Raw genomic sequence first — 4,502 nt, forward strand, 5'->3', positions numbered from 1 at the left:
GGTGTAGGGGGTGGGGGTAGGGGTGAGCGTGAGTAAAAAAATTGAATTTAAAAATAAGCTTTAAAATTTATTTATTTATTTTGCGGGGGGGAGGGGGGGTGGTTTGAGGTAGAGACAAAATAAATTGATTTTTTCAACAAAAAAAATAATTATAATTTGAAGTTGGAAGAGAGTTTGGAAAAATATTTTCCTTAAGTTTAGAAGGGAATTCATTTTCCTTAAATTTGAGAAAAATGAATTGCTTTGAAAAACATTTAGCCCAATCAAACTTGAGAAAATTGGAAAACATTTTTTGAAAAGTGTTTTCCTTCATACCAAACACACCCTAAAACTTGATTTCAAAAGTGGTGTAGAATACTAATGTAATATATATGTTATAGGCTCAAAAGTAGTTTTAATGTACAAGATAGTATAGTTATTTATATATATTTAAAAGAAAAGTAAATAGAGCCTCCAAAAGGCTTTACTAAAAGAGAAAAAAAGAAAGTCTTTTGTAAACAAAAACTGTACGGCAAATTACATAAATCACATATTTTTAAGGCAAAATTACAATATGTTCCTTAAAAGTTTATAATTACACAAATTCTTCAAACGGATATAATAATATAAACACTGATACATTAATCTGATGTGCGAGATACATTAATCGTTAAGTAAGATACATTACATTTTATACATGATACATTAATCTGATGTGCGATATACAATAATATAAGCGTTGATACATTAATTTGATGCGCGAAAATGAGGAATTTTGGAGATTTGTAAAACTTATAGGGGATAGTGGTAATAAGTAAACTAAAAGGTGAATTTCTGTAATTTTTCCAAAATAGTATTGCAAGTCAACCCCAAAAAAATCTGATTTAATACATTAAATAAAATAAAGGTTAGCTGATTTTTAATCACAAATCAAATGATTTGACAAATTATCAAAAATTTAAGGTCATTAAATCTAGGAGTAAAAAAATATTATAAACATGAATAAGCTACTAACTAGAGGTAAATTGCTAAGGCATTCAAGCAGATTTGTGCAAATTCTAACAACAAGACAAACAAATAAGTAAGCATAACAGCAAGTAATGTGCTAGATAACTAATTAACTATAATGTCTCATTTTAACCGGACACGTCTCTAAAAATAGGAAAAGCGAATAGATGTAGTGTGAAAGAAATGTATATGATCAATTCCATGTGAGGTATATGCGAGCTCTATGCAGTAGTGGTGTCGTTGAGTTTCAAAACTAGACTCGCCGGCTCCAATTTTCATGCCAAATAAACATGAGAAAATAGATGAGGAAAATTGATTCTTGATACTATATAAAAGAAGATAATAGTCAATCGAAAGTTATAGTAATCACTCCAACAACATGTTGTATTCTCATCTAAGCCAAACTAAATATACGTACTTGACACAAATTAAGTATACACAAAACATGCTCCATAAATATATGTCTAAACACTTTTATTATATCAAAATAATAGTTCAAAATCTTTAGTCATAGTAAGTACACATTATCTACATATTAGCATATCCTATTCAAACCAAAGTAGTCAACTTATCATTATTTTTGGACAAAAAAAAAAAGGTAAGGGCCATCCAACTCAAGTTTCAAATCTTGCAGGATACATAGCAGTACATGATATCTCCGTCCATATGATTAGGATCAGATTTTCAAACGACCCTAAAAGACATTATAATATCACGGAAGTACACAATTTATTAACACGTCGTAATGTAACTACGGACAAAGAAATATCCAACTCATTATTTTCTAACACAACCACGGATGCTTAATTAAATAGTCAGAAACCAAAAAGATTGAACTTTACCTTTTGTAGTGCAGTAAACTAGGGACGTTATCAGCCTCAAATCTATCTTCGTTCTTCATAAAAAGTCAAGTGCAACAAAGAGGAGAAACGAAAATTCTTTGTAAGCAATATTAAAATGTATAAATGTGTTGCTTTTTGTGAGTGTGAAAGCTTGTCGGATGATTCTTTTAGCTAACCCAAAGAAAACGTCCCTTTCAAAGGCAAAACAGGGGAAACATTTATAGATGAGATTATAAGCCCTAAGCTTTGTATTTTGGGAGGGATCTTGAGTTGAGAAAGATGTGTTTTGAAATTTAAACATTACTCTTTGGTCAAGCTTCACGTGATCTGGGCAGATCCGAGCAGAAAAAGATGGAGTGGAGACAATCGAAATTTAAAAACAAAGGTAAAAGTTGCATACCATTTTCGTGAATATTGACCTATTTGTGGTGTGAAGATCGATATGTTTACCAGAATGGTATGGTCAGGCATTCAGAGCACTGCCATTGTTGAAGAAATTTGGCAGTTTTCTTCAAAGAGGAGAGAAACGTCCAGCAACTCTAGTGCATTTAGGATAAGAAAGATTTCTAAATGATTTTTAAATGGGTCACATGATTTGGATTCCCTGGACAGAGTTGGGCTGCGTTTTGGGCTTTATTGTTGAAGTGTTTTAAGTTGCGTAAATTTCATATATGATATATATTATAGTACTATTTTCAAGCTATAACAGTAGATTTAGACTTTCAAACTATAGCATTAAAAATTTCAGGTTATAACAAATTTACAAAAAAAAGAAATGTTTTTATTAATTAGAAAAAACTTTTTTAAAAAAAAAGATAAACGAAAATTTTAAAAAAAAACAGAATTAGAAATAATAAAGAAAAAAACTGAAAAAATGGAAATAGATGTATTAATTAAATTTGAATTGATTGATGATAATTATTAATTAGCATAAATTTAGGAGATTCAAACTAATTAGGAATATTTGTTTTCCTTAATTCACTCTAATATGTTAAAATTAATTAAAAAGTCTTATTTTATCCATTTAAAAAAAAAAAAAATCAGATGTAATTGATGTTGGTGCAACATCTAATGATCTCTGTTTTAAATTGTAAGATTCGTTTATTCCAGTATTTATACAGATTGTATACAACTTCATACATCTTTAAAAATACTTAATCCACGCTTGTTAAGACAATATAATTTATAATTAGGTTGTAAATTATCCAGGATGAAAAAAATGTAAAACAAAAATGTAATTGAGGTTGTTACAAAATACAATTATCACTATTTTACATTGGCATAATCGTTTATACAAGATATTTATACATGTTGGATACCAACTTCATATATTTTTTATTTTTTATTTTTTGTGTTAGAATATGAATTTGGATGCCAAAGGTGTACATTTTGGATACCAATTATAAGTCAGTAGTTAGTTCATGAACTCTAAATTAGTAGTATGATTTCTTTCTAGTTAATAAGACATTGTAAAATCATAAACTCTAAATGTTGAATCCAATTTGTATGCATTTTGTATATAATTGTTATCCCGAGAATTATTATAGTCAATGTGTAATTTATCTTTAGAATGGTGTATCCATTTGGAATGCAATCTGTATATAACTAGTATCCTGCGATTACAATAGTCAATTTGTAATTAATTCATATGTAATTGGTATCTTTTTGAAACAAAACAGTGGATATTATATATATCAAATACTTAAAGTTGTAACAAACACAAAAATATCGTCCAAAAGTAAAAAAAAAAAACTTGTAATTCTTAAAAGTCTAAGGTGCAATCAACTATCTCAAACTTGATCTCTGTGGTCTTGGTGTGGGATAATTGATGGTATTCGGAGCATGTTCTTTTGCTATGCAGGGTCCATCAAATTTGCTAGCAACAGTGCCAGTTACTTCACTCTCACTGGTCGCGCCATCATCATTCTTTGTTTTTCCATAATGTCATATGATTGTGGCATACCTTTGACGATGGTACTTTACATCGATATCAACAGAACGCATATCAAAAACTCCATTACTGATGTATTCAGCAAATAGACACATGTACAAACCACAATCACTGGAAAAAATTTGAAAGAAAAATCATTTTATACCATTTTCATACCAATGTTAAAAATTTAAATACATTAATGAAGAAATTGAAAAAGAAACCTTCCTATTAGAAAAATCTCAATTTCATATCAATATTAGTCATAATTCATACAAAACAGAGTAATTTAACAATTCAAACCATTTGCATACCAATTTAACAACTCATACCATTTGGCTACCGATATCAAACCAATTTCATACCAATGTCAAAACACAATTCATACCATTTGCATACCAATATTATATCACATTTCATATAATATCCCAAAGCATATATTAAAGTCAGATTCATATAAATATTATTCACATTTCGTACAAGTTTCACCCAAACAAAAGTTTCGAAACAACAATAAGCATAATGTGATATTTTTAGCAAAAAAATCACTAATTTGAATAATGTGAAAATAAATTAAATATAATACTTACCCTAACAACTTTTTTTGCCTTTTTTGGATATTCGAATTTCTGATTCCTTCTTTTTTGTTGTTCTTCTTGTTGATGATTTTGAAGATTGAACAACTTCTACATTTGTTGTTTTTTTCCATTTTTCCTTTTTTATTTCACTAACAAAATCAGAAT

General features: G+C 28.6%; 1 long non-coding RNA gene across 1 annotated transcript; it reads right to left on the reverse strand.

Moving 5' to 3' along the window:
* Positions 1-1,061: 1,061 nt before the first annotated feature.
* LOC107058452 (uncharacterized) lies at positions 1,062-2,363 on the reverse strand. Its single transcript, XR_001472025.1, has 2 exons — positions 1,830-2,363; positions 1,062-1,253 (listed from the first exon to the last, which is right to left on the reverse strand). It is a non-coding gene; the product is annotated as an uncharacterized lncRNA (long non-coding RNA).
* Between the last annotated feature and the right edge of the window lie 2,139 nt (positions 2,364-4,502).

This window comes from Solanum tuberosum, unplaced genomic scaffold, assembly GCF_000226075.1.
Source record: "Solanum tuberosum cultivar DM 1-3 516 R44 unplaced genomic scaffold, SolTub_3.0 scf00501, whole genome shotgun sequence".
Taxonomy (NCBI): domain Eukaryota; kingdom Viridiplantae; phylum Streptophyta; class Magnoliopsida; order Solanales; family Solanaceae; genus Solanum; species Solanum tuberosum.